This window comes from Pelophylax lessonae (genome assembly GCF_965119305.1).
Source record: "Pelophylax lessonae genome assembly, chromosome: 3".
NCBI lineage: Eukaryota > Metazoa > Chordata > Amphibia > Anura > Ranidae > Pelophylax > Pelophylax lessonae.
In genome coordinates, this window is record NC_138770.1 from 328,034,259 (window position 1) to 328,061,411 (window position 27,153).

At 48.4% G+C, this 27,153-nt stretch overlaps 2 protein-coding genes across 2 annotated transcripts in view; both read left to right on the top strand.

Moving 5' to 3' along the window:
• TMEM14A (transmembrane protein 14A) overlaps positions 1 to 27,153 on the top strand; it is a 1,080,999-nt gene that overhangs the window by 702,205 nt on the left and 351,641 nt on the right. The window lies entirely within an intron of this gene.
• The window catches only part of AGPAT5 (1-acylglycerol-3-phosphate O-acyltransferase 5), a 216,350-nt gene that overhangs the window by 63,404 nt on the left and 125,793 nt on the right, over positions 1 to 27,153 (top strand). The window lies entirely within an intron of this gene.

Genomic DNA, 27,153 nt, shown 5'->3' on the forward strand with positions numbered 1-27,153 from the left:
TTTTTTTAGAACACAAAAAAATAAAACACACAGTGGTGATCAAATACCACCAAAAGAAAGTTCTATTTGGGGGAAAAAAATACATAAATTGTATTTGGGTACAATGTCGCATGACCACACAATTGTCAGTTAAATTAACATACTGCAGTTTTTCAAAAAATAGCCTGGTCATGAAGGGGCTTCCGGAGGTCAAGTGGTTAAAGACGTCTGTTTATTTATTAATCACCTTAACCAACTAATAGGCCACAAACCTAATATCTATTTTTGTCCACATGATTGCTACAGAGAAGGAACATGTGTTTTCTTTTTACTGCATGTTTTAATTCTAAATGAAATGTCATGAAAAATAGCCTTTATATCTGAGTAATGTAATGTTCTGTAGTGCTTTAGGGTTCAATTTCCCCTGCAATTACTGCTGATGTTTACTGTGTAATGCATATGCAATACTCATACATCATTATTCTACTCAGAGAAATGTGAATTAGCCTGTAAGTGGCTCCTGGGGTAAATGTTTTGTATAATGCGAATGTAAAGTGATACTGTCAAAGCAGTTTCCTCTCTAATCTACATGTATTACACTGGGAAGACCTTTTAAAGCTGTGTAGCAATGCCACAGGGAAGTTTCAGGCAAAGGCGTGACTTGAATACCACTCTATCTTCTTGCACCTTTCAGCTGCAAAATGCATACAGATGCATTCTGAATAGACAATTGGTCTTCATTCCCTGAAGACAGTTGATAGAGTGTGTATGTCTGTAAAATTATATTTCTTGTACAATACAGCACAGTCTGTTTAATCATACTATCTGGATTATACACAGATACCTTCACATAATTGGACACTAGCTGTAGGGACAACCCTGCTATAGAATTTCTTCCACTCCCAGGTAGCCTCAGTTTTCTGGTAGTGTATTTAGGTGATGAACGTCATCTTTCTACATGGAGAAGCTTACCCTTTTTTAAATGAAGGGTATTTCTTCTGAATATTTCACTATGCTGATTCTTCTATAAAGATTCCTGCTGCACCATATTGACTGCGGTTCCTACTGCAGCTTCCTATATCGATTGACTTCTTATCAGAGCCTTAGGGGACCATACCTTGATCCCGCCAGATGGTGGAAGCAGGGCTGGTCTGTAATGTTGCTGACATGCGCTGAATTCTAATGAAGACACCCCTAGCACCTAGTGCAACACATAGTTAGCCGCAGTATGCTTTACAGGCCCAGGGCCTCGGTCTGCCAGTGGCTTAGCTCTGCCCCTGAAGACCCCTGCAGATAATTGAGCATTGTGAAAGCTGAAGCCAAGATGAGCCAATTCTCTTGTTTATCTGATCCTCCTTGGGGCGTGTGCATGCTACTGACTACCTTTCCAGTGGTCACAGATAAAGGTAAAGGTCACAGGTAAAGGGTGCACCTGCGCCACCTCTTTTAGAACTGCAGCAGCATGTTTCTTTTAGTGGGGTACTGCAGCAGTATGTTTCTGGGTGTGGCTTGGACCTGCCAGTGGATGACACCGAGGCTTTCTACTCCCTCTCTACTACTTTGAAGCTCCTGGTCACCTCTTGGTCCATGATTTTTTGCCCTTGTACCAGACAAGTTACCTTGTGGTGGTCGAGAATACCACCTCTCATTCTAAGGAATTGGATCAGGAGGACATGCCTGTAGCATAGATTTCATCACAGCGTAAAGCGGTAGTAAACCGAAAAAAAAAAAGAATTTACCTGAAAAATAATATCCCATATCAAATAATTCTCATGCTTGCCTCCTGGATTTCTCCCAAGCCTATCCCATCCTTTTGAATTCCCTACCCCAATCTGTCCGATTTTCTCCTGCTCTAGCCACTTTTAGGCAATCTCTAAAAACCTTTCTCTTCAGAGAAGCCTATCCTGCCTCCACCTAACAACAACTGTAATTCTGTTTTCTCCATTCAGCTCATCTTCCACATTTATTACCTTTTGTATCACTTGACCTTCCCTTTTAGATTGTAAGCTGACTGAGCTATGGCGTAATTTGAAGCACACCTTCGTGTTGCCTAAGAAGTTTCAGCTTCTCTACCCTTTTGCGGCTACTACGGCTGCGCGCTGGTGTGTGCCCCCTCAAGTGGACCACACGGTGGCCAGGTTGAACAAGTCTACCCTGTTGCCCACTGAGGACTCCCCGGTGTTTCGGGATCCTACTGATAGGAGACTGGAGTCTCTTGCCCGTCATGCCTATACCGTGGCGGGTTCCATGCTCAAGCCGATTTTTGCCTCTGTGATGGTGACTCAGGCTGTGGCGGATTGGACCACGGTGCTCAAACGCACTCTCGTGGCTGACTCTGCCCCTGCCACTACTGTGGCCATGGTGGGAGCAGATTAATCGTGGGGTCATGTATTTGTGCGATGCGGCTCTGAATGAGGCCCCATTGGCAATACGCTTGTCCAGTGTCGCTGTGGTTAACCGTCAATTGATCTGGTTGAAGTGTTGGTCGGCTGACCAGAAGTCCAGGAAGACGGTGGCTGACATCCCTTATGCGGGATCTCGCCTTTTTGGGGAATCCTTGGACGAATTGGTTAAGGGTGTCACGGGGGGTAAGAGCACTCTGCTCCCCCAGAATCCCAAGGGCAAGTCATTCCGCGGTAAGCGGGGCCCATCCTTTAAACCTACTCAAGGGTCCTTTCGTGCCTTCAGGGCGCAGGACAAGGGGAAACCCTTCAAGGGCCAAGGTAATCAGAAAAAGCCCTGGTTTGGCAAACAAAAATCTGGCCAGGCCGGTGCTGCGGCTCAGTCCGCCTCTGCCTGAAGGGGCGCCCTCACCCGTTACAGGGGTGGGGGGACGCTTGCCCCTACAACCTTGGCTGCTCCGAATCCCGGACAGGTGGGTTCAGGAAATCATTCGGTCAGGGTACAAGATCGAATTTCTTTCACGGCCAGCAAACAGATTATTTCCCTCAAATCTTCATTTGTCCCCAGGGCGGTTACAGGATCTGCATCAGGCGGTGCAGGATCTTCTCGCTCAGGGGGTGATTGTCCCGGTGCCTCATCGGGACAGGTTTCGGGGTTTCTATTCGAATCTGTTCACTGTACCCAGAAAGGAGGGCAAAGTGCGTCCGATTCTGGACTTAAAAGCACTGAACCGCTTCGTGCGCGTTCAAAAGTTTTGCATGGAGTCACTCCGTTCAGTGGTGGCCTCCCTGAATCCGGGAGAGTTCCTGGCCTCCATAGACCTGAAGGATGCGTATCTGCACATCCCTATTTTCGAGGGTCATCAGAGGTACCTCCGATTCGCTATCGCGGAGGATCATTACCAGTTTGTGGCGTTACCTTTCGGTCTCGCTTCGGCTCCGAGGGTATTTACCAAAGTCTTGGCGCCTGTTGCGGGCACAGGGCATCGCGGTCTTGGGATACTGGATGATCTCCTATTAAGATCGAGTGCCAGTCAGGACCTGCTGCGCGATCTGTCCACTACGGTCCAGACGCTTCAGGAGTTCGGTTGGACGATCAACGTTTTATAAGTCGACCTTGTCGCCTTCGGTTTGTCTCCAGTATCTGGGAATGGTTCTGGACTCTGCTCAAGCAAAGGTGTTCTTGCCGGAGGACAAGCTCCGGACTCTGCAGAACGAGGTCAGGTCCCTCAGGGACAACGAATACTCGTCACTCAGGACCTGTATACGGTCCCTGAGGTTGATGGTCTCAGCCTTCGAGGCGATACCATTTGCCCAGTTTCACACGAGATCACTCCAAGCGGAGATCCTCGCCAGGTGGGACAGACTTCCTCAGTCCTTGGACCTGAGGGTGTCTGAGTCCCCAGACCAGAATGGATCTCTTGTGGTGGCTTCGGGCCCCAGCGGTGTCGGATGGGAAATCCTTCCGGCCACTTCTGTGGACGGTAGTGACCTCTGATGCCAGCCTGTCGGGCTGGGGTGGCGTCCTGGGCAACCTGTCTGCCCAGGACACCTGGTCAAAGGAGGAATCCTCCCTTCCGATAAACATTTTGGAATTGAGAGCAATCAGGTCCCTACACCTGCTGTGTGCGAAGTGGGGATCCCTGGATGTGGATCTGTTCGCGTCTTGGCTGAACCACAAGGTGGAAAGATTTGTGGCGAGAACGCGCGATCCTCTGGCAGACGCCTCGGATGCGCTGGTGGTGCCCTGTCGTCAGTATCATCTGATATATGCCTTTCCTCCGCTTCAGCTGTTGTCCAGGTTCCTTCGCAGGTTGGCCTCGGAACCATCACTGGTGATTCTGGTGGTACCAGACTGGCCTCGCCGGTCTTGGTACACGGACATCGTTCACATGGCCGTAGAGCCTCCGTGGTGGCTGCCAATGCGAAAAGATCTGCTGTCCCAGGGACCAATCTTCCATCCTGCTTTACGGTCGCTGGCTGTTGAAAGCCAGGTCCTGAGAGACAGGGGTCTCTCCCCAGAGGTTATTCCTACTTTGATCAAGGCTAGAAAAGCCTCTTCTGGTAAGATTTATTACCGTACTTGGAAAGCTTATTTTGTCTGGTGTGAGTCCAGGGGTTTCTCTCCTCCGTTCTTACTCTGTGTCGAGAGTGTTAGCTTTCCTCCAAACTGGGGTGGACCAGCGCCTTGCGCTGGCCACGATTAAAGGTCAGGTCTCTGCCTTGGCTGTTCTTTTCCAACGCCCTGTGGTGTCTCATTCCTTAATTCGCACCTTTTATTCAAGGTGTGCCCCTCCTAGGAAGGAGCCTTTGCCTCCATGGGACTTGAACTTGGTTCTGTCCGTGTTACAGAGTTCCCCGTTTGAAAACATCAGGGAAATCTCGTTGCCTATGTTATCAAAAAAGGTGGCTTTTTTGGTGGCGATCACCTCTGCTCGCAGGGTGTCTGGGTTGGCAGCCTTGTCTTGCCGCTCACCTTACCTGGTGGTTCATAGGGATAAGGTGGTCTTGCGACCTAATCAGTCCTTCCTGCCGAAGGTGGTTTCGGAATTTCACCTAAATGAGGACATTGTTTTGCCTTCGCTTTGCGTGAATCCCAAGCATCCTAAGGAGGTTGCTTTACATGCCTTGGATGTTGTCCGGGCGATCAGGGTCTACCTGTCGTCGACTGAATCCTTTCGGAAATCGGATTCTTTGTTTGTCCTTCCTGAGGGACCTCGGTAGGTTTTGGCTGCGTCTGCAGCAACCATTGCCAAATGGATCAGACAGACCATTATACAGGCCTATTCGTTGCGGGAACGGGTTCCTCCCTTCCCTGTCAAGGCGCACTCTACAAGGTCGATGAGTACGTCCTGGGCCTATCGGCATCAGGCCTCGGTGGCCCAGGTGTGCAAGGCTGCGACTTGGTCGTCGGCGCACACTTTCTCGAAATTCTAAAAAACTGATGTTCTGGCATCAGCTGATGCCTCTTTTGGCCGCAAAGTGCTCTGTGCGGCTGTTCCTTAGCTGTTGGGGTTTTTTCCCCTTTGGTTATTTGTTTTCCTGGGTTGTTGCTCATGTTGAGCCTTTGTTTTTTGTTATCCAGAAGGTTACCTTCTTGTACATGTAAGGTTCCTTTCTCTGACGTGGGTACTACGTTGCCTTTCTGGCGGTTGCGTTGCCCACCCCTCATGTCTACACTGCTTTGGGACATCCCCATAAGTGAAGACTGTGTGAATGGGCGGCGACTGTCGGAGGACGTAAGAGAAAACTGAATTTTTGTAAAATCTTACCGTAAAATTCCTTTCTCTTGAGTCCTCCGATAGTCGCCCCCCCCCTCCCCTCTTTTTTGGGGTATTTTTTATACACTTTCACTGTTTGCGACCAACCTGAATTGGGTTGGCTATTGCAGGGGGGTATTGGACTAGTAGGACAGCCCCCATGGGTGTGACTATGTAGATTTATTGTTCTTTTACCAGTCTTATGCCTAGAAACTCCTGTGGAGATGCAGTCAATACCCCATAAGTGAAGACTGTGTGAATGGGCGGCGACTGTCGGAGGACTCAGAGAAAGGAATTTTACGGTAAGATTTTACAAAAATTCAGTTTTCTCTTTCCTTCATTGACAGTGCTCTCCTTATCATCTTTGATTCGTGGGTTATGCTGCTCTTTCTAGGAGTAGGACTCTAGGCAGAAAAAAGGGTTAACAAAAGTTAACATAGCTTAACTACGCCCATGGGGCAGTCCCAGAAGGTATACTGCCACGTCCTGCTCTAGGATCTTCATTTTTTTTCTGCCTATTCAGGAGTAAGGACCTAGCTCCTTGCTGGGATCTCTGGTCCTGGCATTTTTTTCCTTTTTTTAAACATTTTTTTTTCTTCTATTTTCTGTTCCTGTGAGAACTACAGTTTTAGTTCCTGTGAGAACTACAATCAACTGCCGGACTGGGCGACGGACTGGATAGTCTAGATCCTTAAGGTCTCCCCAGTATGACCAGAAAGCCTGCGCAGGCCTCAGCGCCGTGCTAGGTCAGCTGCGACATAGTTCCACTGGACAGGGACTGAAACAATTGGCGAGAGCGTACACGACCTGGTCGCGGCCTGAGTTACAGAGTACCTCTAGCCCGCAACACCCCCCATTCCAAGATGGGAAGGTGGTCTGCCCGGAGTGGTGCCCACCCAGGTTCCATGGTGTGGTAAGTAGTGTCCCCCTTTCTCCCTTTGTGGTCCCTCAGGGTGGATGTGGGCCCGTCCTTGGGATGGTCGGACCCCCGAGTTCCTTCCATTCTCCCATCCCCTCTACCAGTCACGGTGGTCTTTTGGCCCCAACCTATAAGGGAAGGGGTGGATGTGGTTGTTGCTGACCGAGCTGTCTGGATCGCACACGGGGGTCTTTGAGCAATTTCCTGGCCCCCTGGGGCTTAGTGACTGGGGCAGGGATGTCCTCTGGGCTCCCTGCGGTGGTTATTGGGCTGGGGGGAGCGGATGTCTCATCCACGGGTCTGCACCTCACGTGGCTGGATCGGGCCAAAAATGTAGTCGGCGGCTTTGTGGCCTAAACGCGGCTGTCCGAGCTGATGATATACCAGACGGTACTGCAGACGAATGTGTGCCCAACGAGGTCGGATCAGGCCAAAAATTGAGGCCGCGGCTTTGCAGCCTACTTGCAGCTGTCCAGGTGCCTGACCAGGCTGACCGAGTGACTAACCAGGCTATCCGAGATGCGGATATGGCAGATGGTGCTGCCAACGGATGCGCGTCTTGCGCCGCCAGTTGGGGCCGTTGCTTTGCAGCCTACTCGCAGCTAACGGAGTTGGCTCTCCAGGTGACTGACCAAGATGTTCAAGCTCCTAACCGAGCTGTCCAAGCTACTGATCAAGCTAGGAGAGTTGCCGGCGGACTCACGTGACAGGATCGGGCCCCAAGTTTAGGCCGCAGCTGGCTGTCCGAGCTGCTGGCCAGGCTCTCCAAGCTGATAACCAGGCTGTTTGCCCTGCTGAGCGGGTTGATGGAGCAACCCCCCCTCCCCCCTCTGGGGGGTGGACATGTGGTCTGCCAGGCACCCCCCTTGTGCCGTGGGGCTGCTGCATTTATTTTAGTGAAGTGAAGCAGCCATTATGTGTGAGGGTACTCTGCCTGCGTGTCTGAGTCACAGCGGGCCCCCTCTCCCCCTTTTGTAGGGGCCATGTCCTATTAAGTCGTCCTATGGAGGGCGACCCATAGGTCTAATAGGTGGTCCTTTTTGTGGACCTTTAGCCGGCGTCTCCTTGCGGGACGGTGGTCGGTGACCTCCCTGCTTGTTATGTAATTAGGGTGAGTTTAGCATATAGTTTAGCATATATTTTTTTCTTATTTTTTGTGCTATAAACAAAAAAAGCGACAATTTTGAAAAAATAACATTTTCAAAATTTTTTAATATGAAATTCTCAAAAAAAAAAAAATGTAAAAAGCAAAATTCATTTTCTGCTACATATTTTTGGTAAAAAAATCGCAATAAGCATATTTTGAAAGTTATTGCGTTTTACTAACTACGGGAAAGATTTATGTAATTTTTATTGTTTTTTTTTTTTTTTTTATTTTTAACTAGTAATGGCGGCGATCTGCAATTTTTTTTTTTTTTTTTGTTACCAGTGACATTACTACAGTAATCAATGCTATAAATATGCATTGTTACTGTAAAAATGACACTGGCAGGGAAGGGGTTAACTTTATTGGTGATCAAGGGGTTAAGTGTGTCCTTAGGGGCGTGATTCTAACTGTCAGGGGGATGTGGCTAGTGAAGTAACCACAGAGACATGCGATCTTATATAGCAGGATCGCATAGCCTCTGTGCTTCAGGGAGAATGACAGACGGCTGTGTTTACATCAGCCGTCTGTCTTTCTCCCTCTCCTGCGGGAGATCGCGAGTGGCCGGCGGCCATCGGAGCTGCCAGTCACAAGCGCTGGCTCCCCAGGGAACGAGCAGGGGCAGTAGCGCGCTCGCCCCCTACATTCTCGTGGGCTAGCGACGTAGGTCTACGTCACTTTGCCTGTAGCAGCAGAGTGCCGCAGTAAATCCTCGTGAGCCGGTCGTAAAGTGGTTGAGCCAGTCATGGTGTCCCTGACTTTCCCAAGTGGGCAAAGCTTTTGCGCCAGGATCTAGAGCGAGAACAGATTCCTCCTGCTTTTGCGGAGCTGGTAGACTAGTTGTTCCAGGGGTTGCAGTTTGTGATGCCTCTCTGGATGCGGCTCCCTTAGTCTCTGGGCTGTCAGCAATGATCCTTCGGCGCATGATATGGCTAAAATGCTGGTCTGCGGACCAGACTTTCCACATGACCTTATGTGATCTTCCCTTTGTGGGGAATTGTCTGTTCTGAGCCTCCCTGGAGGTTCCATGAGGACCTGGTATGGTATGCTGAGAGCGGGTCATTCCAGACCTGCAAACAAACACCCCTTCTTCTGAAGGGGCTCACCCATATCTGGGGTGGGGGAGGATGTCTGTTTCTTTCTAGACCCGTGGATCTCCCTGATTCAAGACAAGTGGGTCCACGAGCTGATTCTGTCCGGCTACAAGATCAATTTTTGGACTTCTCCTTCAGAGATGTTCTTTCTTTCCATCCTGCCTCCAGACCACCAGCGAGGTCTCTTCGGGGCGGTGCAAGACTTGCTAGTACAAGGGGTGATTGTTTCGGTCTCAGATCTCGGAACGGTTGTTTCATGTTTTCAGGTCCCAGGAAGGAAAGCGAGGTTGGTACAATCTTGGACCTCAAGCTCTGAACAGCTTTGTGCAGGTACAGATGTTTTGAATGTAGACCATTCGAATGGTAGTGGCATCCCTACATCAGGGGGATCTTCTGGTCTCTAGCGATTAATAAGGATGCTTGCCTTCATATTCCGATATGTCGGTCATCCACGCTTCCTCTGCTTGCTGTGGGCAAGGAGCATTATCAAGCGGTCTCACCTCAACCCCCCTGGTTTTAGCAGGTGTTGGCATTGTGCCAGCAGGGAATTGCAATTCTGGAGTACCCGGATGATCATCTTCTGCTAGCTGAGTCTGACTGCTCTGAAGGACAACCTGGAGATTACTGTGGGGACTCTGCAGAAGTTTGGTTGGAAATTACATTTCCAGGTATTGGCTCTGGTTCTGTCCACCTAGTTGGACTATCTGGGTTTGTTCTGGACTTAGCCTCAGCCAGGGTGTTCCTCCCATGGGACAAGTTCCAAAAATCTGTCCAGACGAGCCCTCTGCAAAGAGAGATTCTTGCCATGTGGGGCAAGAATCCACAGTCTCTATACAATCTGATCCTGTTGAGCCGGGGTATGAGAGGGTCCCTGATTTGGTGGCTCCGCTCTCCGGCTCTTCGCAAGGGTACATTTTCCTTCCCCTGTACTGGACGATCGTCACTACGGATACCAGCCTGTCCGAGTGGGGTGGCATGTTTTTGGCATGGAATGTGCTCAGGGGGTCTTAACTCTGGAAGAATCCAGACTACAGATTTAATATACTGGACATTTCCTCCGGAGGTGTTTCATCAGTTGTGTCTCCGGTGGCAAACTCCCAAGGTGGGCCTGTTGGCCTCTCGCCTCAACTGGAAAGTGCTTGGGTTGTGGCACGGTCTCAGGATCCTCTGGCTGATGCCACAGACGCATTGGTGCCTCCTTTGGGTTCAGTATCGTCTGATATACGTCTTTCCTCTTCTAGAGCTTCTTCCAAGACCCCTGCATAGGCTCGAGGCAGAAAGGATTACTGCCATCCTAATGGATCCAGACTGGGCTCGCCGGTCTTGGTACGCAGATTTAATACGGTTGGTTGCCGATGCTCCTTGGAGACCTCCTCTTAGGGGAGATCTGTTAGCTCAAGGGCCAATCTTCTGTCTTGCTTTACATTCGCTGGCTTTAATGGCTTGTCTGTCGGAAATCAGGTGTTGAAGGTTAGGGGGTTGTCTGAATCGGTGATTCAAATGCTGTTGTAAGCTAGTAAATCTACTTCAAGGTAGATTTACCATTGCGTTTTGAAGAGCGTACTCTCTTGGGGTTTGCAGCTGCTTTGTTTTAGTGACTCGGAGTTTGGCTCTCCTCCAACGAGGTGTTGAGCAGCGTCTGGCCTCGGGTACCACCGAGGGCCAGGTTTGACCTTGATGGTTTTCTTTCATCGTCCTTTGGCTGCGTTTTCTGTGGTTCGCACCTTTGTTCGTGGGGTTAGACACTTGGCTTCCCCAGTGCGGTCTCCATTGCCCTTGTGGGATATCCACTTGGTGTGGTCAGTTCTTCAGTAAACGCTGTTGGAAAATATGCACGAGATTCCTCTGCTTACATGTCCAAGAAGGTAGTCTTCTTGGTGTCTTTTTCTTCTGCACGTAGGGTGTCGGAGCTGGCAGTTTGTCTTGTCGATTACTTGGTGGTTCACAGAGATAAAGTGGTGCTTCGGCTCTGCCAGTCGCTCCTTCGCTTTCTATTTACATAAAAGCCTAAACACCCTAAAGAGTTTTCCTTGCATTCTTTGGATGTGGCACGAGCAGTCAGGGTGTACCTGGTGACAACTACGTTGTTCTGAAACTCAGATTCCCTATTTGTACTTACAGGTGGACCCTGTTGGGGGCTAGCCACGTCTGCTGCGACCATTTCCAGTTGGATAGGTAGGCGGTGGTGCAGGCCTATTCTATTAAGGGTCAGGATCCTCCTTTCCCTGTTTATGATGCATTTTACATGGACTCTTAGTGCCTTTTGGGACTTCCGTCATCAGGCGTCAGTGGTACAGGTTTGTAAGGCTGCCACCTGGTCGTCCGTGCACATTTTCACAAAATTTTAGGTGGATGTGTTGGCATCTGCGGATGCCTCCTTTTGGCTGCAAGGGTTTTCAGGCTGCTGTTGGAGAGGATTAGTCCTCTTTGAGGGTGTACTTTTTTGTCAGGTAAGCTCCAGTTGTTCCTGGTTGAGCTCCTGTTTTACCTGGTTGGCTACGTCTAGCCTTAGGAAAGTATATTCATTGCTGTGTTCTTCCTGCCCCTCCTGTTGACTCTGCTTTGGGACATCCCACAAGTCGAAGAAGATATGGAGCTGTGTCTGTCAATGAACAAAAAGGGAAAACTGGATTTTTGTCTTACCGTAAAATCCTTTTCTCTGATGTTCATAGAGCTGTGTCTGTCAATGAACAAAAAGGGAAAACTGGATTTTTGTCTTACCGTAAAATCCTTTTCTCTGATGTTCATTGACAGACACAGCACTCACCCCTCTGTGGAGTTGGGTTATGTATTCTTCTGACACTCCTTGTTACAAAACTGAGATCCTAGAGCAGGAAGTGGGAGTATACCTCCTGAGACTGCCCAATGGGCGTAGTTAAGCTTTGTTAACCCTTTTTCCGCCTAGTGTCCTACTACTACCTGAAGAGCAGCATAACCCACGGGTCAAAGAAGATATGGAGCCATGTCTGTCAATGAACATCAGAGAAAAGGATTATGATCAGACAAAAATCCAGTTTTTCTTTGCGTTTTGGTAAACCACTGAACAAATAGTGTGTGACACAAAAATTATGATGTTGGTCTGTTAAAACATGGAATACGTCCGCAACATAATAGGTGGTCTAAATAGATCTTGTACCTAGAGTCACAGGACAATTGAAACATGAATTAAGAAAAAATATAAACTCGGTTCAAATCTCCGCTATCTACAACCATGTAAACGGCACGTTAAAGTGCAAATACACGCATCATGAACACTTTTTTAAACTCTCCTGAAAAAAATGCCTGCTGCTTGTAAAAGTGTCTAAAGCTTTTAGGAGGTTTTACGGGCATCAAGCTCTTGGGCAGCAAAAAAAACACACTGGTCATTGAAATGAATTAATGCTCAAGTGCTAGTTTTTAGATGCATTTAGCAGCTTTTAGTTGTGTAAAGTGTTTTTTCTGCCCAAACTATGTTGCTCCTGGCACACTGGCAGTGGGTAAAAAAAAAAGTATTAGAGCCGGCCTGAAAAGTAGCACTCCATGCTGTGCAATGGACCCGTCCTAATCAGAGCGACTCTATTATGAGAATTAGTTTGCAAGCCGCGATGAAGTCGTGCTGCACGGGCAACTTCAAAGTCGGGGCGACTGAGTCGGCCCGGTGTGAACCAACTCTTAGTCTTCTTGAAACTTTCCACGTTTTGTCATCTTACAACCCGAAATGTGAATGTTTTATTGGGATTGTATGTGATAGACCAACACAAAGTGGCAAATAATTGTGATGTGAAAGGAAAATGATAAATGGTTTTACATTTTTTTTTTTTTTTACAAAATTATATCTGAAAAGTGTGGCATGCATTTTGTATTCAGCCTCCCTGAGCCAATACTTTGTATAATCACCTTTGGCTGTAATTGCAGCTGCAAGTCTTTTTTGGTCTGTCTCTACCAGCTTTGCACATCTAGAGAGTGAAATTGTTGCAAAAAATCTCAAGCCCTGTTAGATTGGATAGAGAGCGTCTTAAAGCGGAGTTCCACCCTGGATTTTTTTTTTTTTAAATACCCCCGGGACAGTCAGGGCTAGTGCATTCCACAATGGCTAGCCTCTGATCTGTCCCGGGTTGCACTTACCTGTTAGGGCAAATACTTACCTTGAAAACGTCTTGTCCAGCGCTGCCATCTCAGATGTGGGCAGCTTGAAGCCAGCGAGATCCTCTTCGGCGTCCTCTTCCGCCTTCTTCGGTCCCTCGATGCCCTGCGCCGGCCCTGTCGTCCCTTCCGGTGCGCGCGCGTCATCCCTCCACAGCTTCTGGGCATGCCCAGAAGCTGTTTAGAAGGGGATGACGCGCGCGCCCCGGAAACTGACGTCGGGGCCGGTGCAGGCGCAGTGATTCCTGGGAGCTATGACGTTCAGCTCCCAGGAATCATTGCAGAGCCAGGAAGTGACGACGGGCCGTGGCCGAGGAAGGAGGAAGAAGGAAGTAAGGTAAGTATATTTTCTTCGCTACGAGGTAAGTAAAAAAAAAAAAAAATGCAATAACCATTTCTTTTTCAGGTGACCCGGAGCGAGAAGATGGAGGTAAGTATAAAATTAGGGTGGAACTCCACTTTAAAATCAATTTTCATGTCTTGCCACAGATTCTCAATTGTATTTAAGTCTGGACTGTGACTAGGCCATTCTAACACATGAATATGCTTTAATAATGCCTAAAAGTTGCCCAAAAATTGTATTTAACCTGGCGTGTGGATGAAACCTGCCTTTTTAGTTACACAAAGATGGGGAAAAACTGAGGGAGAAGAGCAACACTGGAATACTAGTCAGTACATTTGCAAAAGTTTATTTGCTTTGGAATAATAAATCCCCTCTGTTTGGTGTCCTACTTGTGTGAATGTTGCTGCATTATGTAAAACTAATAAAATAGTTTTTACATTTAAGAATGTAAACTGTCCATAATTGTTATTGGGTGCCTTGACTGAAAAACGTTTGAGAAATACTGATCGAAACCATTCCATTGTAGCTCTGGCTGTATGTTTTAGGGTCGTTTACCTGTGTTTCACAGACTCAAGGTTGTGTCCCCCACAACCTTCTCGCAAAATGCAAATGGGACTTTTGTTGGCTTTCTTTCAACAATGGCTGGCTTTCTTCTCGTCAGTTCTCATGTGGACAGATTCTCTCACCTGAGCTGTGGATCTCTGCACCTCCTCCAGGGTTACCATGGTCCTCTTGGCTGCTTCTCTAATTAATGCTCTCCTTGCCTTGCCTGTCAATTTAGGTGGATAGCCATGTCTTGGTAGATTTGCAGTTGTGCCATACCCTTTCCGTTTTCAGATGATGGACTGGACAGTGCTCTGTCAGATGTTCAAAGCTCGGGATATTTTTTTATGAACTAACCCTGCTTTGAACTTCTCCACAACTTTTTCCCTGAACTGTCTGGTATGTTCCTTGGCCTTCATGATGCTGTATGTTCACAAATGTTCACTAACAAACCTCTGACTGCTTCATTTATATAGCTGTATTTATCTGAGATTAAATTACACACAGGTGGACTCTATTTACCAATTAGGTGAATTTCTGAAGTTAATTGGTTCTACTAGATTTTAGTTAGGGGTATCAGATTAAAGGAATTAATACAAATGCATGCCACACTTTTCAGATATTTGTAAAAAATATTAAAAACCATTTATCATTTTCCTTCCACTTCACAATTTTATATGCCACTTTGTGTTGGTCTATCGTATAAAATCCCAAAAAAATGCATTTACATTTTTGGTTGTAACAAGGCATAATGTGGAAAATTTCAAGGGGTATGAATAATTTTCAGGGCACTGTAGGCTAGACTGGAGGGGCGTTTTTGGAGGCAGGAAAAAAATAACACCAGTAGCTTTAGCTGTAGAATGCCGTGTTTTAATATGGGTTTTGCTGCTTTTTGCACCGTTATTTGCATTAGTGTTTTTTTATCGAAATTTATCTCCCACAAAAGCAAGCTTATGGCTCAAAAACACCCCAAAATGCAGATTGGCTGTGTTTTTCCAGCGTTTTTTACAGCTTCAAACTCACTTTTGACACATAGGATAACATGCAGGAGAATTTAATGGCTCCAGAAAAAAATGCCTAAAAGCCAAAAACCGCAGCTGTAAAAACGTCCAGTGTGCACTGGACGTTTTTTCAGCTGCTGTTTTTTTCTTCAGGCATTTTTCTTTTTTCTACAGTCGGTAAACTCCCCAGCATGTTATCCTATGTGTCCATGCACACATAGGGGTTTATTTACTAAAGGCAAATCCACTGTGCACTAGAAGTGCAGTTGCTGTAGATCTGAGGGGGACATGCAAGGAAAATGAAAAAACAGCATTTCTCTCTTGTTCATTGACTGACACCGCTCCTGATATTCATAATCATTGGGTTATACTGCCCCCTTCCGGAGTGGGACACTAGGCAGAAAATAATTCTGGCTATACCTATGGGCAGTCCCAGGGGGTATACTCCCTCTCTCTGCTATAGCCACTCAGTTTTTTTTCTGCCTAGTCAGCAGCAAGGACCTATTTCCTTGCTGGGATCTTTGGTCCTGGCAACATTTTTTAGATGGAAATGTTTTTTCTTCTGGATTTTTTCCTGTGAGATCTACGATCAACTGCCAGACTGGGAGACGGGCTAAATAATCTAGATCCAGTGGTCACCCCAGTCTGGCCAGTGAGCGCACGCACCACGCTTCGCGAGGTAGCATACGACCCGGTCTCAGCCCGAGTCGCAGTGTTCCTCCTGGCTGACAGCCCCCCTATTTAGATGGAGAGGGGTTCTGTACGGGCTGGTGCCCACCTGGTTCCTGGTATGGCGAGTAGCTGTCTCCTCTCTCTCCCTGGATGTGGTGGGGGGGTGGACGCGGGACCCCCAGGTTCCCCTCCTACCCACAGGCACCCACCCCCGGCCAAGTCCCTCATCCTGCCTTCCTCAAGGCTGGGGCTATTTGGGTGGTCTGGCCACTTTCCTGGGATGGGGGCAGGGCACTTACTGGCAATGAGGGCCGGGGAGGTGCGCCACCGGTTGAGCGATTGTGTGTGGGAGGGTGTACCTGGTGGGGGCTCCTGTCAGGATCTGTCATTGAGGCCCCCCTCCTAGGTCCCTGTAAGCCTCGTGGTGCCGCGTTGGGTTCCCATTTTGTTGTAGCCTGTGTGTTTCTTTACATGGTGGCCATGTTTGTGTAGTCCGGTGCCCATTTTCTTGTGGTTTGCCATTGGAAATAGTGGCGGCCATGACAGTGGAGCCCCGTGGGTGGCGATTTTGGTGGTGGGAGCCCCTCGCTCATCCCCTGGTGCTCACTCCTGGATCATTTTACTTTCTGATCCCTGTGCATGTAGTGCAGATTCTCCTGGTGACTGCAGGTTCCTGTTTCTGTGGGTGGTGGGTCTGGTGGCATCCTCTCCCTCTCTGCTGAGGATCTCTTGGTGCTTTGTACCTAGCAACTGGGTGGTGCAGCCAGCATGGTGGGGGTTGTCCTTAAGCAGTGTTTTACACTTTTTGTGGGGTCCCTCCAGTGCATCATGGTGTCTTTGGGGCACATTCCCCCACCTGATCCCCTCTCTGAGGCTTCAGGGCCCTCCGGGTCCCAACCATCCATCTATGCAATGACGGCGGTCCTGGAGTCCCTTGTGTCCCGGGTGGAGGTGGATTGCAGGCAACGGGCTAGCAAAAAGCGCCCCCCCCTCTTCCCCTGCCTCATCTATCTCCTCAGATCCTAAATCTGATCCGGCTGCCGCGGACACGGGTCACCCTGCTGGGTCTGTAATCACGCGCCTGGAATCCTCTAATAGTGAGGATGATTCCTCCATGTCTGCGACCGCAGACGAATAAGTGCTGGTGGATGCACTGATTGTATCTGTGCGTGAGACCCTGAAGATGGAGGACGCAGCTTATGGAGAACTCGCCTGTTCCGTTTGGCACTCACAAGCCATTCAAAGTGGCAAAGGTGTTTCCTTTCCCTGCCTATTTTGACAGAATTGCCGCTAAAGAGTGGGGATGACCAAAGCGCCCCCATGGGGTCCCTATGCGCTTTTACAAGACGTTACCCCTATGAGGAGACTCTTCTTAAGAAGTGGACTGTGCCACCGGTGTTGGACCCTCCAGTTTACAAATTAAACAAGGCAACCATGATTCCGTTTGAAGAGTCCCCAGCCTTTTAAGGATCCGGCTGACTGGAAGGCAGAGGCAGTGGTCCGCACTATGTACACTCTGGCTGGTTCCGCAGTGAGGCCGGTATTCACCATTGCCCTAGTATCGCAAACTCTGACTGAGTGGGCTAATCTCCTACATTGTGATCTGGAGGGGGGAACAGCTCATTCCTGCCTTTGCCGAGCTGGCAGACCAGTTGGTCAAGGTGCTAGCTGCTCAAGGGGTTTCAGTTTATCTGTTATGCCTCTTTTGGATGCCGCTCCCCTGATTGCTTGCCTCTCTGTTTTGGCAGTGGTCCTTCGGCGTGTTTTTTTTTTGAGCCAAGTGCTGGTATGCGGATCAGACTTTAAAAAAGGCCTTGACTGAACTTCCTTTTCCTTTTCAAGGAGATCGCCTGTTTGGAGCTACCCTGGATGACTTCATTAAAGGTCTCACAGTGGGGAAGAGTGCTTTTTTTCCACAAGCTACTCAGGGCAAGGAACCTCATTGTAGATGTGGGCCTTCTTTCTCAGCTCATAAGAAGTTTTCCCTTAAAACGTCTTTCAGGACAGCACCTTAGAGAGATGGCTCCTCCCTCTCCTCAACAGGAAACACCCATCCACCAGATTTTAAAAGGAGGCTTCTCCCACCATTCGTCAGTTTTTGTGTTTCCTCCAGCCAAGGAACACCTCTGTGGGGAGTCTGAGCTATTAAGGTGCTATCCTGAGAGACCGGGCTTCCTACGTCCACCTTACCCTATATTGGAGACTTTGCTTCCTCCCATTCACGCGACCGACTGCAGTGCATGGGCTGCTCCTTCCTCTTCAGTGCTCTAGGCTGAGTCAGGACCCCCGCAGAGCGCAACCCCGGGACGGCATTTCGGCTGGCGGTACGGTATTTTTTTTTTGCTAACCATCACTACTTTTTCAAATTTGCCGCCACTTTTCCCGGATCGAGTGACGCTCGTCCGGCCGGAAGTGAGGTTTCCGGAAGGGGCAGCGTTCGGCAGGGGGCGTATGGCGTCATTTCCGCCGACGCAGGGGGAAGAAGGGAGGAGCAAGCTGGTGCCTATTCCGGTTCCGGTCCAGTGCAGGTGCGCTTTTGGTCTCCGGAACCGGTACCGAAAGCCACGGTGATACCGCTGCCAAGCGAAAGGATACAGATTCATCAGCGAGTGGGGCAGGCACAGGCACCAGTAAGGCCAAGGTAAGGGGTATCTCTGTTATGGCCTATCTTACTGTGGGGGCTCTCTCCATCCTTTTTTCCTATCCACCCGGTGGCTGGGGGCCTGTCAGGGCACATGGGGCTTCTCTTAAATGTCTTCCTGTGCACCTTGGTGGCCCTGAGAATCAGGCTGACTCATAAGAAGAATGTGTATGTTTTTTCTTTCATGTCTTCCAGGCTAAAAGCTCTGAAACAGTTTTCAAGAGGAAATGTCCCTCATGCAAAGCAAAGTTGTCCGAACACTGGAAAAAGACACTTTGCCAGGGGTGTATTGATGCCTTCGTAAAAGAAGAAGCATCTGCAGTATGTGGCGATTTAGTCGCATCTGTGAGAAAGGAATTGGATGCTACCATTCAATCCTTTCGGTCATCCCTGCAAGATCCTGCCCTGAGTCAGCCATCAGCATCACATTCTTCTTAGGGTTCACAATTGGTTCCTTCGGTGGGAACAGAAGGGGTCCCTCCCACCCAAGGAGATCATTCCCCCTCACATTCCAAAGAGAATTCAGAGGAAGAAGAGGAGGAAGGGGCACAAAGTAGGCCCTCTAAATACAAACTGTCCTTGGAACAGGTGGATGGTCTCTTAAGGACAGTTTATATCACCCTGGGTCTAGAGCCGGGGTCCTCAATAGGCGGACTCCGGGCCACCTCCGGACCCATACGGATTAAAATCTGGACCGCCGAAGCGGTCTGCTTCCTTCTGTCTCAGCGGGGGGCAGAATCGGGAGGATCGGAGTGGCTGTGTTTAGCGCTGCATGATTACAAAAAGCCGAGGACAAGTTCTTCTGCGGCGGAGAGGATGTCCTGCAAAGTCCCGCCTCCTGGGCCGGCTCTTACCTATGATAGACAGAACACTGGTGACGTCTATCATAGGAGCCGGTGTTCAGGAGGCGGGACTTTGTAGGACATCCTCTCCGTCGGGTAAGAAGAACTTGTACTCGGCTTTTTGTAATCATGCAGCGCTAAACACAGCCACTCCGATCCTCTCAATTCTAACCCCCCCGCTGATGACAGAAAGAAGCAGACCGCTTCGGCGGTCCAGATTATTGGGGGCACACACACTGGTCAATCTGCAATATTGGGGGCACACACACTGGTCACTGCATTATTGGGGGCACACACACTTTTCACTCTGCATTATTGGGGGCACACACACTGGTCACTGCATTATTGGGGGCACACACACTGGTCACTGCATTATTGGGGGCACACACTGGTCACTCTGCATTATTGGGGGCACACACACTGGTCACTGCATTATTGGGGGCACACACACTGGTCACTGCATTATTGGGGGCACACACACTGGTCACTGCATTATTGGGGGCACACACACTGGTCACTGCATTATTGGGGGCACACACACTGGTCACTGCATTATTGGGGGCACACACACTGGTCACTGCATTATTGGGGGCACACACACTGGTCACTGCATTATTGGGGGCACACACTGGTCACTGCATTATTGGGGGCACACACACTGGTCACTGCATTATTGGGGGCACACACACTGGTCACTGCATTATTGGGGGCACACACACTGGTCACTGCATTATTGGGGGCACACACTGGTCACTGCATTATTGGGGGCACACACACTGGTCAATGCATTATTGGGGGCACACACACTGGTCACTGCATTATTGGAGGCACACACTGGTCGCTCTGCATTAATGGGGACACGCTCTGCATTAATAGGGGCACACACATGGTCGCTCTGCATTAATGGGGACACGCTCTGCATTAATAGGGGCACGCACATGGTCGCTCTGCATTAATGGGGGCACGCACACTGGTCAATCTGCATTAATGGGGCACACACATGGTCGCTCTGCATTAATGGGGGCACGCACATGGTCGCTCTGCATTAATGGGGGCACGCACATGGTCGCTCTGCATTAATGGGGCACACACATGGTCGCTCTGCATTAATAGGGGCACACACATGGTCACTCTGCATTAATGGGGGCACGCACAATGGTCGCTCTGCATTGGATGGGGGCAAGTTTTGGGGGAATGCCTTTTTTTGTTATTGGCGTTCTGTATTTGGAATTTGACGGACACTTTTCCGGACCTCGGACTGAATGGAAAATTTGTAAGTGGACCTTTCAAGTTTACATTTGAGTACCCCTGGTCTAGAGGAAGATAAGGAGTTATCCCTGCATGATAAAATGTATGCAGGCCTGGACGAGCCTAAGGGTCGTCCCTTTCCAGTGCATCAGACCATCTCAGATGCGATCAAACACGAGTGGGCTGATCCAGAAAAGAAAACCTTCTTCCCTAAAGCCTTTAAGAGGCGGTTTCCTTTTGATGAGGACCCAGGGGCTCCCTGGAATAAGATGCCAAAGATTGATGCAGCCTTCTCCCAGGTTTCTAGGTCAACGGACCTAGCATTTGAAGACATGGGAGTCCTGAGGGATTCCATGGATAAGAAGATGGACCAGCAACTTAAGAGATCCTGACAATCCATCATGGGGAATCTGCAACCTGCCATGACAGTTACCTGTGTGTCCAGGAATCTGGAATACTGGCTTAGCCAGTTAAAGGCACACATTACGGCAGATTCACCTAAACAAGAAATTTTGGATTCCTTCTCCACGGCCATAGCATTCATTTCAGACGCCTCAGCAGAGTCAGTGAAGATGACGGCAAGATCTGCAGCATTAACCAACTCGGCCAGAAGAGCTCTTTGGTTGAAGACATGTCCTGGAGATACAGCTTCTAAGAACAAGCTGTGTGGACTCCCATTCCTAGGGGATCTCCTATTCGGTCCTGATTTGGACTCTGTTCTAGTTAGAACAGCGGACAAAAAGAGGTCTTTTCCCGTTAAGAGAAAACCGCCAGCTAAAAAGCTTTTTCAACCTCAAAAAGCTCAGCAGAATAGCAGACCCCAGGAGAGAAGAAGAAACTGGTCGACACAAAAACCTAAAGGAAAAGGAAGTGTTCTCTTCCATCCTCCTGTGTCAACCAGCAAAACACAATGACAAAACATTGCCAGTGGGAGGAAGATTGAGGGAATTCCTCCCCTATTGGGCAGCCATAACAGCCAATATATGCTGTCCCAAGGCTACAAAATAGAGTTTTTCGGGGACTCCACCCGAAAGGTTCTTTGTCAAAAAACCTCCCAAGAGATGCAGCAAAAGCCCTGGCTATGATGGACCTGCTAAAGGACCTGAGACGACAGGGAGTTGTCTGTCCAGTACCAGTGGAGGAACAACATCAGGGATTCTATTCCCACATATTCTTGATAAAGAAACCATCGGGGGATTTTCGTCTTATATTAAATCTGAAACCACTAAACAGGTCAGTTCTGTACAAAGTTTCCAATGGACTCAATTACAGTCAGAACCCTGTTAACAAAAGGATGCTTCATGGCATCAATAGACTTAAGGGATGCTTACCTACATATCCCTATAGCCCCTCACTCGCAGAGATTCCTAAGGTTGGCGGTAAATCTGGGAAAGGAAATGCTTCACATCCAATTCAAAGCACTCCCTTTCGGGCTATCATCCGCCCCTCGTATTTTTACGAAAGTAATGGCAGAGTGTCTAGCTCCCCTCCGCCTTCAGGGAATCTCTGTGGTGCCTTACTTGGACGACCTGCTTTTCTTTGCCCCTTCCAAAGAAAAAAACTTCAAGAGGATCTGCACAAGGCAAGAGGTCATCTAGAGTCTCTGGGCTGGATAGTAAATATCCAGAAGTCGAACCTCACACCGGCTCAACGGGTTCAGTTCCTAGGGTTTCAGATATGCTCTGTGGAACAAAGAATCTTCCTACCAGAAGACAAACAGGTCAAAATACAGAATATGGTAGCAAGGCTACAAACAAATCAGTGGTGGTCAATCCGAGAGATCATGTCAGTCCTAGGAAACCTGACTGCATCAATACCAGCCATCCAATGGGCAAGGCTTCATTTTCGACCACTCCAATATTTCCTCCTCAGAATCTGGGATCACAATCCAGAGACTTTGGATTTAAAGGTAAAGATCCCCACCAAGGTCAAGAGATCCCTCTGGTGGGGGAGAAATCAGATAATCTTGTCTCAGGGATTGGCCTGGGCCTTCCCGGCAGACCAAAGATTAACAACGGATGCCAGCAGATGGGGGTGGGGAGCCCACTGGAACCAAAACCTGGCACAGGGGATTGGTCTCAGATCGAGACAACGAAATCCTCGAATTGGAAGGAGTTGAAAGCAGTCGGCCTGGCTCTAGCTGCCTTCTCTCAAAATCTTCAGGGGACTCATGTTCAAGTCCTTTCAGACAACGCCACTACAGTGGCATATCTAAACAAGCAAGGGGGCACAAGAAGCAAAACCCTACAGCTTTTGGCAACAGAAATTCTGCAGTGGGCGGAAAGTCGGTTGCTTTCCTTGTCAGCAATCCACCTAAAAGGTACACTAAACAGTGTGGCGGATTACTTAAGCAGGCAGAAGATCCGAGAAGCAGAGTGGAACTTAAATCCAGAAGTCTTTATGTTGATAATCAAGACTTGGGGAAGACCAGAAGTGGATCTGTTTGCAACAAAAGAAAACGCAAAACTTCCACTTTACTTCTCACTCCACAGAAATGACAACTCTCTGGGAGTAGATTCTCTGGCACATCCCTGGAAGTTCAGTTTGGGGTATGCACTCCCTGAGGAAGTCACGTGACCTCGTGACGTAACGCGTAGGAGGAGCCCTATACCCGGAAGTGACGTTACGAACGGAACTCGATCTCCACAGCGTTTGTTTTGTGGTTTATGCTGAATGAAATTCTACTAAATGTAAGTGCATGTCTACGTACATGGAAATAAAAGTATAGAATTACTGCACCATGATAGTCCTTTGGTTTTGAGCCAAACAAGGAGGATAGCACAAGGAAAGTGGACCGAATCGGTCATTTGTGGATAGAAGTCCAGGAAATCTCAACCTAAGGGGAATCAATATCGGTGACCTAAAACGAATAGAGTCTAAAGAGAGCAACATCTACCCATATTCTGGAAATATACCAGAGGCTTATTTTTCTTGCTTTTAAGGTGAGAGTTTGGCACACATAGAGGTGACACCCAAGGTGGAGGAATCAAGTCACTTTACCCACACTAAGCACGTCCACAAAGAGAGAGGATTGTAATTTTACTTTGGAACACTTTGGACTCTTAATTTGGAAACAATTTTAATATATATATATGAACTTCTACTGTATTTATTTCTATTTTTTCACTTATTGGAATCACGCTTTAGGATTTATAAGGTGATTGTAGGAGTCACGTAGCACCTTAGATGAGCACCTATATATGTTCAATTTTTTATTGATCGATTTTTTGACTGTATCTACTTTTTTAAGAATATTTATGGTATTGATGGAATATTTATTTATTGAATTGTTACAATAATTGCTGCCAGCACACTTGGACATCGAATAGATACACATCGATCGAGGTTTCACATATCTGTATATTTAGGAAGCACATTGCACTTTGATTCACTTATCCAAATTAAGCACCATTCCCAACTACAAAGCACATTCTCAACACTTTAGCACTCAGCACCTTTTTTCAAAACAGTATTTATTAACACACACTCATTATCATTTAATACACACTCATCGATTAAACATAAACATCCAGCCCCTGAAGCGCGCCACTACCCCCATTACAATAAACATCAGTTTGGGGTATGCCTTCCCTCCCTTCCAACTTATTCCGCTGGTGTTGAGAAAGATCCAAACGGAAAGAACCTCAGTGATCCTGATCACTCCTTATTGGCCCAAAAGGGTCTGGTTTTCAACTGTCCTTCAACTGACAGTCAAACCTGCCTTTCAGCTCCCTCTTCGTCAGGACTTACTGCTTCAAGGTCCAGTCTATCATCCAGAAGTGAAAAAGCTAAAGCTCACCGCCTGGTATCTGAGGAGCAACTGCTGAAAAGGAAAGGACTTTTAGACGCAGTGATTGCTACTCTACTTTCCAGTAGGAAAAAAGTCACGAGGGATATATATGCAAAAGTTTGGAAAACTTATAATACCTGGTGTGAATCAAAAGATCAGAAATTGGACAGTATAGTTTCAGTTTTGGAGTTCCTACAGGAGGGTGCAGTAAAGGGTTTGGCAGTAAGTACCCTCAAGGTGCAAGTAGCAGGTTTAGGAGTATTCCTAGAAAAGCCCATTTCCTCAGAATCTCTGATCATCAGATTCTTCAGGGCCCTTACCCGCTCCAGAACAGCACCTATCGGGAGTTTCCCCAAATGGGACTTATCAGTGGTCCTTCAGGCCTTTACGAAGGAACCTTTTGAACCACTAGAAACAATTACACTAAGAAACCTTTCCCTCAAGGCTGCTTTCTTGGTGGCAATAACATCAGCAAGAAGAATTAGTGAACTGCATGCTTTATCGGTTATTGAACCCTTTTTGTCCATATATCCAGACAGGATAATTCTCAAGACGGATCCAGGGTTTCTCCCAAAAGTAGCTTCAACGAGAAACCGATCACAAGAAATTGTTACCTACCTTCTGTCCTAATCCCAAATGAAATTGTCTCCCCCGCAGGGGATCAGAGCTCACTCTACTAGAGCGCTAGCCACTACATGGGCAGAGAAAGCTGGTGCCACTCCAGATCAAATCTGCAAAGCGGCTACGTGGTCAAGTTACTTTACATTTGCAAGACACTATAGGTTGGACCTTTTGGCAGCTGAGGATCAGGCTTTTGGCAGAAAGGTCCTTCAGGCTGTGGTCCCTCCCTAAACTAAGAAAGTCTCGATAATGCTCTCTAAGGTGATGTCCTGAAAGACGTTTTAGGGAAAATTCAAGTTAGACTTACCGGTAACTTGTAACTTGTTTTCCAATAGTCTTTCAGAACAGCAGGAGTCCCGCCCTATTGTATAAAATTTATTGCTGTGATTAACCATATCTGTTTGTGTTCCAGCATGGGCCGGAGGTACTCTTCTACAAACTGACGAATGGTGGGAGAAGCCTCCTTTTAAAATCTGGTGGATGGGTGTTTCCTGTTGAGGAGAGGGAGGAGACCTCTTTCTAAGGTGCTGTCCTGAAAGACTATTGGAAAACAAGTTACCGGTAAGTCTAACTTGAATTTTTTCGTCCCTAAGGATCGACTGACAACGGCTCGAAGACTTTCAGGGGGCCTCTTCTGGAGGATCCAAACAAACCTTGTCTGGCAAGCCATGATCGGGCTTCTCCAGACCCTGGGACAAGGCTCCTTCGGCATTAAGGTGCATCCTCACCAGTTTTAGGGGTGGGGGGACCTCTTCGCTGGTTTCCAGATCCTTGGACTTCCTGGGTGAAAGACAAGTCCACAAAGTAATTCGGTCTAGCTACAAGATCGAGTTTTGCTCTTTTCCAACTTGCGCCTGTCCCCAGACCGCTTACAGGGCCTGTTTGTGGAGGTACAAGACCTGTTAGGGGTGATTGTCCCGGTTCTGACCTCGGAACGTTTTCAGGGTTCTTACTGAAACCTTTTTACAGTTCCCAGGAAGGAAGGCAAAGTGCGTCCAATCCTGGACCTCAAGGCACTAAACTGCTTTGTGCGGGTACAGAAGTTCATAATGGATCAGGGGGAAATCCTCGCCTCTATCGATATCAAGGATGCCTACCTTCACATTCTATTATGTGCCAGGCACCAGCGTTTTTTCCGCTTTGCTGTGGGAGAGGAGCAGTTTGTGGCGTTACCCTTTGGTCTCGCATCTGCTCCTCAGGTCTTCACAAAAGTGTTAGCCCCGGAGCTAGCTTTGCTCAGCCAACAGGGATCAAAGTACTGGACTACTTGGACGATCTCCTTCTGCGAGCAGAGTCTCCCTTTGCTCTGGTGGAGAACCTGGAGATCACAATACAAACTCTGCGTGAGTTCCGCTGGATTCTGAGTTTTTAGGAGGTGTGCTCTGGTTCAAGCAACAAAGCTGGACTATCTGGGCCTGACTCTGGACTCCGGTCTTAGCCAGCGTGCTCTTTTCTCTGGACAAACTCCAGAAATTGCAGGCTGCAATTCGCTCCCTGCTGTCCAATAAATGGTCATCCCCCTGGACTTGCATGCGGGTGTTGGGCCTGGTGGTGTCTACCTTTGAGGCTGTTCCGTTTGCACAGTTCCATATGAGGTCCCTGCAAAGGGAAATTCTGACCAAATAGGACAAGACTCCGCAGTCTCTGGACAATCAGATCCAGCTAAGTCGGGACACGAAGGAGTCCCTGATAATAGTGGCATCGTTCTCTGGTGCTTCGGCTGGGAAATTCCTTCTCCCCTTGTATTGGACAGTGGTCACCACGGATGCCAGCCTGTCCTGCTGGGGAGGCGTCCTCAGCATGCATTCTGCTCTGGGGATCTGGATGCTGGAAGAGTGCAGACTCCTGATCAATGTCTTGAAACTCCGAGCGATCAGACTGTGTCTGGATCGTTGAAAGAATCGTCTTCAGGGTTGTCCAGTGCGCATTCAATTGGACAATGCCGCGGCTGTGGCTTATGTCAATCACCAAGGGGACACAAGTGTCCTGGCTGCTCTGGAGGTAGCCAGCATTCTAAGGTGGGCAGAATAGTTTGTTCCAGCCCTCTGTCATACACATTACCGTGGGTGTAAAATCTGCAGGCAGATTACCTCAGTCGGCAGGCGTTGGACCAAGGGTAGTGGCCCCTTCATCTGGAGGTGTTTCATCAGCTGTGTCTCCGGTGTGGCACCCTGAGGAGGATCTGTTGGTGTCTCCGCACAACAGAAAGATGCAGAGGTTTGTGGCTTGGTCAAGGGATCCTCTGGCGGACGCCACAGCTGTGCTGGGTGCCCTGTGTCAGTATCGTCTGATTTACGCCTTCCCTCTCAAGCTTCTGCCAGGACTTCTCCGCATGTTCGAGGCAGGAGGGATTCTGGTCATCTTAGTGGCTCTGGACTGGCCTCGCCGGGCTTGGTACGCTGATCTTTTGCAGCTGGTCGTCGACATTCCTTGGCAGCTTCCTCTCAGGGAGGATCTGCTGTACCAAGGACCGATTTTCCATCCTGCTTTACAGTCGCTGACTTTGACATCTTGGCTGTTGAATGCCAGGTA